General features: G+C 39.3%; 1 long non-coding RNA gene and 1 other non-coding gene across 3 annotated transcripts in view; both read right to left on the bottom strand.

Moving 5' to 3' along the window:
* Positions 1–15,082, bottom strand: part of LOC131479916 (uncharacterized) — a 265,174-nt gene that overhangs the window by 226,898 nt on the left and 23,194 nt on the right. Inside the window, exon 3 of one of the 2 annotated variants that reach the window (XR_009245171.1) lies at positions 8,322–8,424. The exons of the other annotated variant lie outside the window; for it this stretch is intronic. This is a non-coding gene — a long non-coding RNA (uncharacterized LOC131479916). Of the gene's footprint in view, positions 1–8,321; positions 8,425–15,082 lie in introns of those variants that run through there. 2 annotated transcript variants of the gene reach the window in all.
* Positions 12,250–12,354, bottom strand: LOC118758962 (U6 spliceosomal RNA). The gene has a single exon (XR_009245199.1). It is a non-coding gene; the product is annotated as a U6 spliceosomal RNA (small nuclear RNA).

Below are 15,082 nucleotides of genomic sequence, written 5' to 3'. Positions count from 1 at the left end.
CATAATCAAAGAGCCTCACCATGGCATATTAAAGTCCAACTTTGCAAAATAAAACATACAGTATCCTAAAATATGCAATAAAGAAATTCTAGATCACCTGCAAAGAATCTCACATGAAAAAGAACAAATCACTCAGCACAAACCCTACAGACCAGGAGAAAAGTAAATGATACAGCCCAAGTCCTAAAAGGAAAAATATTGACACAGAATACTCCACCGTTGAAGGTTTCATTCATAAAATAAGGTGAAATGAAGACCTTCCAAGATAATCAAACATTGAAATAATTTGTCAGCACCTGACCAGCCTTGCAAATGATACTTAAGGATGTACAATAAATAAAAACTAACAACATAAGAATAATTGAATAATGTGAAGACAAACTCCAAGTAAAAAATTTTAAAAAGGAGATTCAAAACAATGTCTATGGAAAATGACATGACCAATTCATTATATATTGGAAATAATTTTTAACATAAATGAAGTGAATACTCCATTTAAAAAGGTACAGTCTGCCTGAAGAGATTTAAACACAGAACTCGTCTATATACTGCTTACAAGAAAAAGAAACATATGTCACCAATATAAACACATCCATAGGGCCCGGCAGCGTGGCCTAGTGGCTAAAGTCCTCACCTTGAAAGCCCCAGGATCCCATATGGGCGCCGGTTCTAATCCCGGCAGCTCCACTTCCCATCCAGCTCCCTGCTTGTGGCCTGGGAAAGCAGTCGAGGATGGCCCAAGGCCTTGGGACCCTGCATCCGCATGGGAGACCCAGAAGAGGTTCCAGGTTCCCAGCTTCGGATTGGCGCAGCACCGGCCGTTGCAGCCACTTGGGGAGTGAATCATCGGACGGAAGATCTTCCTCTCTGTCTCTCCTCCTCTCTGAATATCTGACTTTGTAATAAAATAAATAAATCTTTAAAAAAAAATCCATAGGCTGAAAGTGAAAGAATGGAAAAGATTTTCCATACAAATGAAAATTTGAAAAAATAAACAGAATGGGGCCAGCATGCTAATACAACAAGTAAAGCCACAGCTGCGGTGCCAACATTCAAGAAGGTAACTGCTTTGAGTCCCAGGTGCTCCACTCTGAATGACTTCCATGCTAATAAGCCTAGAGAAGCAGCAGAATACTGCCCAAGTATTTGAGCCTCTGCTTCCACGTGGAAGAGCTAGATGAATCTACAAGATCTTGGCTTTGGCCTAGCCCCATCTTGGCCACTGCATTCATTTGGAAAGCAAACCAGAGGACGAATCCATAAATAAAGTAAAAAACTAGTAAAAGGGAGAAATGTCACTACATAATTAATAGAGGACACATTCAACAATATGATAACACTAAATGTACATAAACTCCAAAGCAATAGTATGGAGGATTTCAATGCCACTCATTGATCAATGGACAATCCACCAAAAAAATAAATCAATGAACAGTTCTATTCTACAATGTAGACCAAAAAAGATCTAACAGATCTCTATGTAACATGTCAGTCCACAGCTGCAGAATAAAGCTGCATTACTTTCATCAGTGCACAAGTATTGCCCAGGAGAGAAAATATACTAGGAAATAAAAACCGTCAACAAATTCAGATTTAAAATCATATCATGTGTCTTTTCTGACTCCAATGAAATTATACTAGGAAATAAAAACCGTCAACAAATTCAGATTTAAAATCATATCATGTGTCTTTTCTGACTCCAATGAAATACACTGAATATTAACAACAACAAAAAGAAATTTTAGAAAACACACAAATACTGTAGACTAAACAATATGCTTTGAATGAACATGGAATCAGACAAGAAATGAGAACTAACATCACCAAAATATCTAGACTAACCAAAGCAATTTAAAGATTCAATGTGATTTCAATCAAAATACCAGGAATAAGGGCCAGAGTAGTGATATGACAGGTTAATTAGCTACCTGCACTCCCCTACCAGGCTCACACTCCAGGCCAGGGTCTTTGATGCACCAAGGGCTGATGTGACCAAGTCTGGTATGGCACACCTCAACTCAGCATTCACCAGTTGGTACTGCAACTTGGCTCTACACAGCCTGCACCCAGTCCCACTCACACTGGTCAATGATGCAGCATAGACCAAAGCAGTCAGTCACCAATCTTGGCCCTAACGTGAACTGGCTTTCCTTGCAGCCCAGCCTTCCTCTCACACCTGATAGGTGCTGTGCATTAACCCACATGTATGCCAATTGTATTGTCTGGGCTGCCTCCAGACTTGGCTCTCAGGCTCACCAAAAATTGATCTACCATATGACCCAGTAATCCAACTTCTGGGAATATACCCAAAGGAAATGAAACCTGCATATGAAAAAAAGAAATCTGTAATTCTGTATTGACAGCAGCATAATCTACAGTAGCAAGGATATGGAAACAACCCAGATTCCTGTCAAAAGAGGAGTAGATAAAGAAATTGTGGTACATTTTCTCCATGCAATACATTAAAAATTTAACAAAATTCTACCATTTGCAACAAAGGGATCCCAACTAGAGACCATTATGCTCAGTAAAACAAGTCAATCTCAAAAGGACAAATATCATATCTCTGATATAAGAAAACCTTCATGCAAAATACAAGATCAATAACCCTTTCAAAACTTTTTTTCTGCATCTCTGGGATTTAATATTTTTGCTTTTATTTTCATTCAAAAATTTTTGTTTTTCTACCTGAATGTTGTGTTCTACCTGAATGTTGATACTAGAAAACAAGTTAACACTAGTAAGTATCTTAAATAATAACAAATCTCAGAGAAACTGCGGTTTGTTCACTTTGCAAACCTTATATATACCAGCACATTTAAGTTGTTTGGTAAATTAAATCAAATAAGTTGACGGCCATTTCCTAATTCTTGTGTTACTGGTGACTACAGAGCGAAACTGTCTAATAATTAAAGACTGAGGTGGATGTGGTTAGGGTGGATAGAAAAGCAATGTTGTCTCTCTTCATAGAATAAAGTAGGTGCTTATCTTCCGGTGGATCTGCAAGCTAGATTCAAAGCCAGTGAGGCCCAAGGAATATCAGTATCATGGCACAGGGAGATAATCCTCTCCTTCTAGCTACAGCATTCCATAAAGGCACTGGTTCATGTCCTGGATGCTCCACTTCCCATCCAGTTCCTTTTTAATGACTTGGGAAGGGAGCAGATATTGGCCCAAGTTTATGGTGCCCTGCATCCACATGCAACACTGGAGGAATCTCTCGGTTCTTGGCTTCTGTCAAAATTCATAAGGTACATTATTTTGGTTCAGAAATAGAGAATACCCATTGGAATAATCTTCCAAAAGCTGAAGTAAAATGTTGAAGACCATATTAATAGCATTTCTTCCAGCCTCTGGCAAAGCCTGGGAGGAACCATTAGTGCAAATGTAATAAACAGATAGGAATTAATGCACATAATAATGCTATGTCCTAATGATATTTCCATTCATTTACACTGAATATTCTACTAAATTAGTTAATTTATCTACCTTTTCAATGATTACTATGTTAAGTCCTAAGAAAGCTGCATAGGAATTAACCTGTATATAGGATACTAACAAATATATAACATAGGTTTAAATCTGTAAACATAAAACACAAAGACAAATGGGCCAAATAAACCTTTGCTGACCTCTAGAACTATATACTATTTTATGAAGACACTAGAAAAAAACTAGGTAAAAGAAAAAAATAAATAATCCAAGCAGTGACATTATGCTGTGCTTCATAATGGAAAAAGCATAGACTTTAATTTATATCAACATCAATTATAAAAGTAAGATAATTAGAATAGATGTATTTATATAAATCTACACAAATAAACAAAGACAAAACCAAAAGGATAATTGGAATAGGACCAATGTCACAAATTATCAAGTACGGATAAATGAAAACAGAAAAGACAATCCACTTTTACCAAAGAGATTGAATATCTCACAATGCATCCGCCTGGCAAGAACAGTGGCAACAATTACTATGATACACTGGAAGTGTAACAAATTACAATAGCTACTCTGCATAGAAAAACTGAAAATACCCCAAGCTCATCATCCAAAACAAGATGCAAATCATTTTTGGTAAAATGTGTACAAACACTGCTAAGTAACACTGATTTGATAAAAAAAAAATATTTCCCATCAGTGAACAAATAAAATATAATATTGAATGCATTTATATGAATTATATTGGGATCCATAAATCAACATAGGAGATATATAGTAGATCTAAATAAAATGAATAGCTGCAAAAAGATGTGAATAACATGACTCAAGCATGGAAGAGTCTTTTTTTTTTAAAGTTCATGGAAATGCATATTATAAAAAACTAAACAAGCTTCAATTTTTCTGCAAAAATACAAGCATAATCTACTTCCTTTTTTCTATTAACTTTTTAAACATGATTTATTTATTTTTATTGGAAAAGAAGATATACAGAGAGGAGGAGAGAGAGAGGAAGATCTTCCATCTGATGATTCACTCCCCAAGTGAGTCGCAACATTTGTTGGAACTGAGCCGATCCGAAGCCAGGAGCCAGGAGCTTCTTCCAGGTTTCCCATGTGGGTGCAGAGTGCCAAGGCTTTGGACCATCATCGACTGCATTCCCAGGCCACAAGCAGGGAGCTGGATGGGAAGTGGGGCTGCCAGGATTAGAACCAGCGCCCATATGGGATCCCGGTGCATTCAAGGCGAGGACCTTAACTGCTACACTATCATGCCGGACCCTTTTTCCATTAACTTTTTGAAGAACTTCATTCAAGATCAGTGAGTGCACTGAAAAATACACAAAACCAATCACAAAGTGTCATTCTGAGGAATAAAAGAAGGATTGCTTCTGTTTCTTAAGGTCCAGCTAAATTATCTGTTGATACTTAGCAGCAGAGGTTTCTTGCTGGATTGTGTAAGCGGTCAGGCACTGAACAACAGGCACTGAACAACAGTCCCAGCTTTTCTACCTCCCATCTAGCTCCCTGCTGATGTCCTAGGAAAGATGCGGCAGATGGCCCAAGTGCTCAAGTCCCTGCAATCCATGCAGGAGACCTGCAGGATGCTTCCAGCTTCTGGCTCCAGTCTGGCACAGTCCTGGTTGTTGTGGCCCTTACGGAGAATAAACCAACAAAATGGAAGCTCTCCACTTCTGTTTCTTCTTCTGTATGTATCACTACACTTTTCAAGTAAACAAAAAATCAAATCCTTTAAAAAGAAGAAAAAAGAGAGAACATGTCTAGGTAATAAATTTATCTAATTTTTATGTGGGAATCAACTACTCCAGCACATGATCTAGTTAACCTCAACCTGACCACCAGCAGACACAATCTAGTCATCTCATATAAACTGCTATCTTAATATACACACTATAATATTATAGATATGCTATGATACATTATGTTTAGTAACTTCTAGCAGTTTTCAGCTTCATAACGGATAAAGATTTTCCTTGTTCCTCCGTTACATTTTCACTAAAGATGTATTTGCCCAAAATTTATACTTCTAAAACTTTATTCAATGTTGTCATTTAAATTTTTCTGGTCTTCCTTCTACTGAGCCATGATTTTTTCATTTCACATTCACGGCCCAACCTGATTTCCACACTTGTGACAGCTTCATTTATTTCACTGCTTTGTGCAACTCTGAAATTAACTTGAATCCTGCAGTTTGCCTAGGATATTCTCATTGGCAGGTTTATCAGCAATGTTTTCATTCTATCATTGGAAAGATGCTAATTATTAAATTATAAGGTAAAGTGTGAAAACTATCATTGTGTGTATGAGTCAGTCTCTAAGTTTTCTCTCTGTGTGTCTGTCTCTGATACACACGCACGTACATGTAGGCACAAATCTAGGTACATTCAGGCCCATTCTCAACTCTTGGAGGTTTCAATAAATGAAGGAAATCTCAATCACAATCCATCTGTATACTAAATGCTTTACTAAACTAATGTTTGCACTTATTCCACTGATTTAAAAAATAAATATTAGGGTATGTATTTGGCATAGTGATTGAGACTCTGCTTGGGATGCCCACTTCTTGTATTATTTTATTTTTATTTTTATTTTTCATGATATAGTTCATTAGGCTCAGGAATTTCCCCTTTTACCCTACCCAATACCCCCACCAGCACTAATTTCCTCTATATTATTGTAAGAATATAGTCCTTCCACAACAGTCACAAGTTCATCATTCTGTTGTTTAGGTGTATCATGACACTGTAGGGATAGACAAAGACAGGAAGTCCAGCTTCTTTATTGTCAAGACATATTTAACTGTTTCATTGGGAGTCCATCTTTGATTCAGGAGTGGAGCTGCATACCTCAGTGCATCTTCACATCTTTGTATGCAGTCTCTATCCTACAGTTAATCTTAATGAATGCATGAATCCCCATTTCTCATTAAGGTGCCTATGCTAGAGCCTCAACTCCACTCCTGAGTCCCACTTCTTGCATCCTAAGAGGAAGCACAAGTGATGGCTCAGGCAATTTGTTCCCTATCATCTAAGAGGAAGAACAAATTGAGTTGTTTCTTGGCTTCAGGCTGGCCTATTCCCATGGTTGTGTGCATTCGAGGACTGAACCAATGATCAGATGCTCACTTACTTGTTCTCTCTCCTACCCACCTCTGCCTTTCAAATAAATAGAATAAATAACTTTTAAGATATTAAGTCAAAAACACTTGGAGCTACGTGAAAATCAGATACTCAATCGAGTCAAATTGTGATCATTTGCAGCTACATAGCACCATGTTGAAAAACTGAGGGGGCTGTCTAAAATGTCAGGCAAGGGAAGCTCAGCTGCTCTTTTTGAGTCTTTCAACATAATCCAGGAAATGTGTGGCTGAACTTATAAAAAATGAATTTTTAAAATTTCTAGCTTCATCTTTTTCTCTGGAAATAATATTAACAGAATGAACAAAACAAGAGGCTCTGCTGTTCAAAGGGCTGGCGTTGCTGTTTCCTCCCCACACTCTTGCAATCACTTGCATATTGATAGGATGCATGCACCCTGCTCAGCAACTCAGCCTCATGTTGTTAGGAAAACCAAATCAGAGAGAATTGGATAAAGGCCAAAGGGATCTTTTGAAAGTCATTTAAGGAAAGCAGATAACAGTGGCTTCTGCTGTTTCAATCACAAAATCAGATCATGTTTATTAGATGATATTCTGGCAGCAGTTATCCATGTAAGCAGGGAAATAAATGTTGTATTATAGATACTGCCACCGAGGGACAGAGAAAGGAAATGACAAACCACAAAGCGGGATAGAATAAGTACAAGTCAAATGAAGGTTATACGTGGGACCTTGTAAGGACAGCATGACACAAGCAACTTGTGCTCTATCCCTTAGCCCTGCCATTTCCGATTGCATGGAACAGATGGATTTTAAACAGAAATTTGACTTGATGTATTAAAAACTTGACCTCTAGCTAACATTGATCTCTGTTTTCAAGTGTACATGTGAAATAATACACAGTGAAAGTCAGTATGGGAGCCAGTGCTGTGGGGCAACAGAGTTCAGCTGCCACCTGCAGTGACAGCATCCCATATGGGTGCTATATCAGACTGATTCATTACTGCTGTACTTTCAATCCAACTACTGATGAGGTTGCTGGAAAAGCATTCGAAGAGGGTTCCTACTTCCATGTGGGAAACCAGGATGGAGTTGCACCAGGATGGAGCTTTGCGCTGGACCGGCTGCTGCCTATTGCAGCCATTTGAGGAGTGAACTGATAGATTGAAGGTTTCTCTCTCTCTGTCTCTCTCTGTCTCTCTCTTTCTATCTCTCTTTCTCTCTCTCTCTCTCTCTCTCTCTCTCTCTCTCTCTCTCTGTCTTAATCTCTCCCCCCCCCCTTTTAAACATATAAGTAAATTTTTAAAACAAAAACAAAAGTCAATATGGGACAGTCTCAATCAACCACTAACATACGAGTACTACTTGTAATAGTCCTTCAGATTATTCATGGATAAAAATTTACTGTGTGATAGTCATGGAGCAGTTAGTAAAGTAATAGCTAAATAGGAAACAATTACATCTTCAAAGCCAAGAGGAAGCTATCTGGGTATCTTGTACCTTTGTAACTTGGATATTTTAGCCAAGAATCCGAGCCTGATAAAGAACAGGGAAAAAGACTGAGGCAAGGAAACTCCTGATACAATCTTAGTTTGGTTTTTTTTTCATATAGAATTCCAAAAACTTTAAAAAGTATTCCACAAATTATCCTACCTTTGTTCTTCTTTTATTATCAATGACGTGCAGGAGGGCTTTTCCAAGCCATGTGCAGAAGAATCCCAATTGTGGATCATTTCTCCCTCTAATCCTACAATAACCACAAACCTCTGGTTTTCTGATCCTCAGTGCCTGGTCCAACGAGAAAGCTGAGTTTCAGGGACTGGCAGTTTCAAGTGGGCTGTCATCTCATTTAAATTCAGTAAAGCACTAAAAGGAACAAAAGATATAGGAAAGTCACAGGCAATCCTTGTTCTTAAGCCATTTTTTTGTTTGTCCATGTCTAGACAATGTTTAGGCAGAAAGAAAAAAAACAGTGTTAGCACACAGCAAACAGAGATTTCCCATTTGTGGTCCATTAAATAATTAGAAGCCTGTTCTTAAATTACAGATCATTGATCTTGCTTTGCAAGAAAATTACCATTCATCAAAGAATTATCTTCTGTCTCTGTTTATATCTTTATTCATGTTCACTTTTGTTTTTAATTCTTTTTTCTACATTTGCTGCTTAAGTATTTTAAATTTCCAGTCCTGCAGATTGTGCTCCTCTAAAGCACAACAATGCCAAGCCAAAAGCTGCCCTTTACTAGAGTAGAACTGTTCTTGAAGGCTCTCTCAAGGGGCTGCCTTGCCTCTTTTGGCTGATTTGCCACTCATCTGGACCAGGTGTTTCAGCTCAAAAGCAGCTGTGGGTCTGGTTCACCTGATACCATGATTAGTGTAGCATGAGAATATAGCAAGCCAATTAGAAAAATGTGCCAAGGACTATGCTAACCATGTTCACACTGTATCTCATTTAGCATTCATAATGACAGTAAGTCCTATTTAAAGTTCATTATCATTAAAAAGTAAGAATAAAAAATAAAGTTCATTAGTATCACTTAGGCTGAAGACAACTGATGCTCAGAAAAGATAAGTATCTTCCCTCAGGCCACAGAGTTAGGAGATAAATCTCCATGCTTTCTCACCTCACTACATTGGTAATTTCTAAATATTGGAGCTATCTCCTTTTGTGATACGTTGGAAATCTCAACTCTTTTTCTGGAAGATTTCGCTGATTAACTAAGAGCCACTAAATATGCTTTTGAGCCTCAATTCCAAATGAGTTCATTCCTCAGTAATGTGGAAGACATCAACCTGATTCCTCTTGTTAGGTTATATGCTACTTGAGAAAATACATATTTATTAACTTTTGTGCACTTTGAGCAGAACCCACCCCAGTATAGCAGATGATTCAACAGACACCACCAATGCCAGGCTCTCTGCACAGGCATGGCACAGCAGTTAAAGCACTGTTTGGGACACACACATCCCCTGAGTGCCAGCCATCCTTTCAATTCCAGTTTTCTGCTAATACACACCCTGGAGTTGGCAGGTGGAAGCTGAAGTACTCGTTCCCTACCATCCACCAGGAGAACTCAGCTGAATTCCTACATTTGGAGTGTAGTCTCTCTCTCTCTCCCTCTCTCTCTCTCTCTCTCTCTCTCTCTCTCTCTTGCTTTCTTCTCATCTAAAAACATTCATTGACTAGTTGATTGAGAAAAAGAAAACAATGTTGACTATTTGCAGGCTACTCCTTACGTGTGTGCTGATTAGCTACAAAGATCATGTTTTCACGATCATTCCCACTATAAATTTTGGAAAAATGTGTTCTAAGTTTTAATTGCTGCCTAATTGGAAGTAAATTTCTAATGCTTTTATATTCTCTGGCTGGTTTCTTTGTCAAATGACTAATGATGTGAAAAACAGCGGACATTTCACAGCTGGTTTCTAGAAGCAATCCCTTGGACACTCCACTCAGCAAGCTAAATATCATTTCAAGAGATCACATAACTCTGTTTTTGAATGTAGATTTTCTTACATTCTTTCATAAGCCAGTGTGCTCCCGTGGCCTAGATAAACTTCATCTCCCAGAAAAGATCACTTATCTTGTGAGCACAGAACTGAAAGAAAATGAAAGAAAATACAAAGCTTGAATTCACACAGAGTCTAAGAACAAACACTTCTGAAAATTAATTTCTGTTTACCAGGCATTTCCACTCAAATGGCAAGTTGTAGAGCTCAAAAAGTCACATCACAAAATTGAATCTACTTGATACAGTCGGTTTGGAACAAAGTAAGTTAAATAAGAAGGGAAAACACTATGACACAATGACAACAGCTTAGGAAATGCCACAAGTGCTGGAGATGCACGGAGACACATTACTGTGATGGAAGGCAATAATCAAAAAACTACTTTTCTTCATTTAAAACTGTCAGAGTGAATGAAATGGGAAGAGATTGGGAGTTTGATCTTTTTTTCCTTCCTAAATGAAAAACTGAACCTGTTACCTTGAAAGCCTAATTTATTAGAGTATTTGTCACCCCAGTTTCCTGCAGTGTACATTATTGAGCTGCTTCTCTGTCTTTTGCTATGCTGCAGCAAACATGTTTAAGGTACTGACATTTACATCCTGATTATAAGTCTTAGAGGCAGCTTCATACTGATAGCTCATTATGAATTTTAGGGGTTTTTTTCCCCTTCCAATAGCCAGCATTGTTCAAGTCTGTACTGTCAAAATGCCTCAAAAGAAAGCACCACCTAATTTCATAAAGTGTAAACCTAAAAGAAAGAATATCACCCCCTCATAGTTTCATATTTGTAAGCACACATTTCAAGGAAAGATACATATTTAATAATACTCTTATCACCTTTAGCAAATAAAAGAGGATCATGAAATTAAATACATTTTTAATAGTCATTTTTGTCCTTGGTCTTTACAGAGCCATTTCACAGGATATTTGTTCCCTCAAGCAAAGGTAAGTGGACACACAATATTCAGTTCTCATAATACCTTCAAAGTTTCAAAACTTTCTGAATTCTCTATAATCACAGACCTCATTCCAAACCTAAATTTTATTATTTCAAAGTTGGTTTCATATTATGTATTTTAAGATATCATTTACTAGTAGCTTTCTGCCAATTCTTGCCTCTCTATGCAAGATGTCGCCCTTAAGGGCACCAACAAAGATGAGGGAGGGGCTGTCAGCCTCAGCTCCAGTGACCACACAGGACCCCCTTGCAGGCTGCAAGGCTGGCACTGCTTTTTCTGTGGGCTTAGCTCAGTACAATTAGCTGGTAACAAGCCCTCTCTGGACCTTCACTTGAAATCCACACTTGCTGCCCTGCTACAGGAGATGATGTTACGCAAGACACTGCTGGAGAATTGTGGCTGCTGGTTTTCAGCTCCAAGGACCGCACAGACTCTACAGGGAGCGAAACTGGTGCTGCCCTCCCCACCGGATCAGTTCTGCGTAGGCCACTCCGTCAACGCCATGTTCCACCTCTCCACCCGGCCTGAGTCTCCTACTCTTTCTCCGCCTGTGGCTAACCAAACCAACCAGCAAAACTGGCAGGTCCCAGACTGCACTCGCCTCCTAAGCTCCCCACATGGACCCAGGCTCCCACCCGGTTGTCACAAGGGCTGAGTGGAGGCAACTGCTGGGTATCTGGCTGACACTGGAAACGGATCACTGGAGCCTGGATCGCCAGAGCCTGAGTTGCCGCTCACCGACCACTGGTGGGTTTTTCTGTCCACTGCAACACTGCTCTGCCTCTGCCACTTCCCTGTGCCCAGGGGGTGTCCAGGTAGCCCCTGCTTACTGCCTGACCCCTGTTTTTTCCCTGTAATCTGCTTCTTGTACTTCACCCTGTCTAAAGATTCTCCGCCATACCAAATGTGTCTGTACCTTATGCTGCCATCTTGCCTCCTCCCCTTTATGCATGATTTCAAGGTCTTTGAACCAAATCAACTTTACTTTTAATTCAATTTCTCTGCAAAGTTTCTGAAATGTCCTTGTATTTTATTCTGTACTTACATAAAAGATTCCACATTTTGAAATACTACTAAGTTGGAAAAATTTTCACCAACTTCAATAACAGGAGAGTAAACACTAATACTAAATATGCTTTATAAAAGAAATTAGTTTAATTTCAAAATCTATGGAAATAATGCTTTTAGGCTCCACTGTCTTCAGTTCCCAAATTGCAGTGCTAAAAAAGCTATTATCATCATTTTTGCATGTCATCCTTGCGCAGGGGCCATGCTAATCTTCTCTGTATCGTTCCAATTTTAGTATATGTGCTGCCAAAGAGAGCACTCCATCATTTTTAAATTACAACTATTTCCATAGAATACTTCATTATTAGTTAATCTTTTTTAAAATATTGGCTTATTTTCATTGGAAAGGCAAATATACAGAGAGAAGGAGAAACAGAAAGATCTTCCGTCCACTGGTTCACCCCCAAAATGGCTGCAATGGCTGTAGTGAAGACAATCTGAAGCCAGCAGTCAGGAGCTTCTTCCAGGTCTCCCAAGTAAATGCAGAGTCCCAAGGCTTTAGGCCATGCTCTATTGCTTTCCCAGGCCACAAGCAAGAAGTTTGATGGGAAGTGGAGCAGCTGATACATGAATGAACACCAAAATGAGGTCCTAGATACGCAAGGTGAGAATTTAGCCACTAAGCTACTGCACCTGGCCCTATTAATTAATCTTGATAATTGAAGAACAAATAGTTACAGAACAAATTCTAGGACCAACCTTTTTAAAGTTGCTTTTGCTGAGGCAAGCATTTTGGTGTGCAGGGTAAGCCACCACTTGGAATGACGCCATTCCATATCAGAATGCTGCTCCAAGTTAAGCTACCCTGTTTAGAATTCAGGTTCCTGCCAGGGTATCTGTAAGTGCATCAGAAGATGCCCCAATGTGGGAAATTGACATAGTGTTTCTGGTTCCAGACTTTTGGCAGCAAGCTTAAAGGAAGTCCCAGAGTTGGCCACTGCAGCCATTGAAATAGTAAACCAACACATGGAAGATCTCATTCCTGTTTTTTGTTTTGTTTTGTTTTGCTTTGCTTCACTTCGCTTCTCTACTCTCTTCTTTTCTCCTTTTCTCTTCTCTTCCCTTCCTTTCTCTTCTTTCTTTCTCCCCCTGTCTCTGACTTTCAAATAAGTAAGTCTTTTCCAAAAGTTGCACTGACACTGGGATATCCAAAAGATTATATCCAATTATACGCAACCAATAAATGGCACGGACATTGTTGAAGGTTAATAAAATATAAATATCCCTTCCCAATGTAGTACTTACATTTCATAGCAGCATTAACAAAATATTAGCTCAGGTTTAATAATTAAGAGTATATTTCAGAAAGATGGCAGAATAAGGAGAGGACATGCTAAAATGAACAAAGGATTAACAGGAGAAGCACAGAAGACGATCCAGTAAGAGCCAGTAGGCCAACAGTGGAGGGACAGCTGGGGACTTGTGGACACAGGGAAGCAGTGGAAACGGCTGGTCATTAGCAGATATCCAGCAGTGATCAGAGTTCCACCAGCAGACAGTTGGGAAGTGGAGGGCACCCGGAATGCAGAAGGTGAATCTAGCCATAGAATTACAGGTCATTGTGATCTTTTTAATCCAATCACAAGAAGCAGAGCCCTTGCAGAAGGGTGTGAAAACAGGGTGAGATTCACAAGGCAGCCTCCCCAAAACCCCCAAAAGTGCCTCATCAGGTGCTATTTTGAGCACCGTAGCAAAACTCCTAGCAGGGGGATAACAGAGAGGTACATGGTCTAAGCCTGGGGAGAACCCACTTTTGGCTAAACACATTTTTTGATTCCACCAGAAAAATAATACTGACTTGATATAATACAGGATCCATTCATCCATAAAAGATCTGGGTTTCCCCTCCACCACCCTGCCCCATACCTAGCTGCTAGCAGGTTCCAGCAAGAACAATATAAACAGATAAATACATACATGTGTGACACCATCGGGGACAGGTGCCACTGACAACGCTGTGATCCAGTTTGAAGGCACACAGCTGGTACCTTCCCTAATCTTGGCTACTGCTGGAAATATGACAGGAGAAAGGATGAGTGGGCAATGATGTGGCCATGACATGGAAACACAAGGTGCAGAGTGAGATGACCCAGGTGCTCTGGACGTGGAAGCCATGACAACCACACAGCACAGGAGTTGGGTACTGACACTCAATGGAGGGAGTGGTGCTAATCACACAGAGAACCATACTAAATGGGATGAATTAAGTCAACCTACAGAACTGTAGATAACACAACTTAAAAATCAGCCCCAAGGAGTAGAACCTGCTAATCTAAATTGCAATGCCAAAGGCAAAAGAAGAGGCACAGACAACATGAAAGAGGATAGCCATGCTTCCCCCTCAAAGGATCAAAATGATATTTCAATCTCAGAATTAACTGAGAAGTTACTCAATGAAGAATTTTTTTTTAATTTTTATAAAGCTCCTTAAAAACACACAAAAATAGATCCAAGAGTTCAAGGAATGTGTGACACAGAATATAGTAGTAGTGCAACAGAATCAAACTGAAATGAAGAGCTCAACAGAGCAAATTAAAAATTCAATATTAACCCTGAGTGCAAATGCCTAAAATTCATCAATTGAAGACATAGATTAGCAGACAAACAGAATCAAAAATAGGACCCATCTATCCACTGACTACCGGAAATAAATCTCGGGCCCGGTGTGGTGGTCTAGCGGCTGAAGTCCTCACCTTGTACGTGCCAGGATCCCTCCCTCAGTGAGAGGGGAGGGATTTGGGCAGGGGATAAGGGAAATCCTATGATCTATGGAACTGTATCATAAAATGATAATAATAAAAAGAAGTAAAATTTAAAAAGAAAAGAATAAAAAGAAAGGGGAAGCTTTGTGGCTCAGTAAGCTAGGCCACGCCATCATCCCATAGGAGCACCAGTTTGTGTATTCACTGTTCCACTCTCAATCCAACTTCCTACTAGCAGTGGAGAAATGCTTGGGAAGATGATGCACGTGTTTGGGCCCCTGCTAC

The sequence above is a fragment of the Ochotona princeps genome, chromosome 3 (assembly GCF_030435755.1).
Source record: "Ochotona princeps isolate mOchPri1 chromosome 3, mOchPri1.hap1, whole genome shotgun sequence".
Classification (NCBI taxonomy): Eukaryota; Metazoa; Chordata; class Mammalia; order Lagomorpha; family Ochotonidae; genus Ochotona; species Ochotona princeps.
This window is presented reverse-complemented; position numbering and strand designations above follow the sequence as displayed.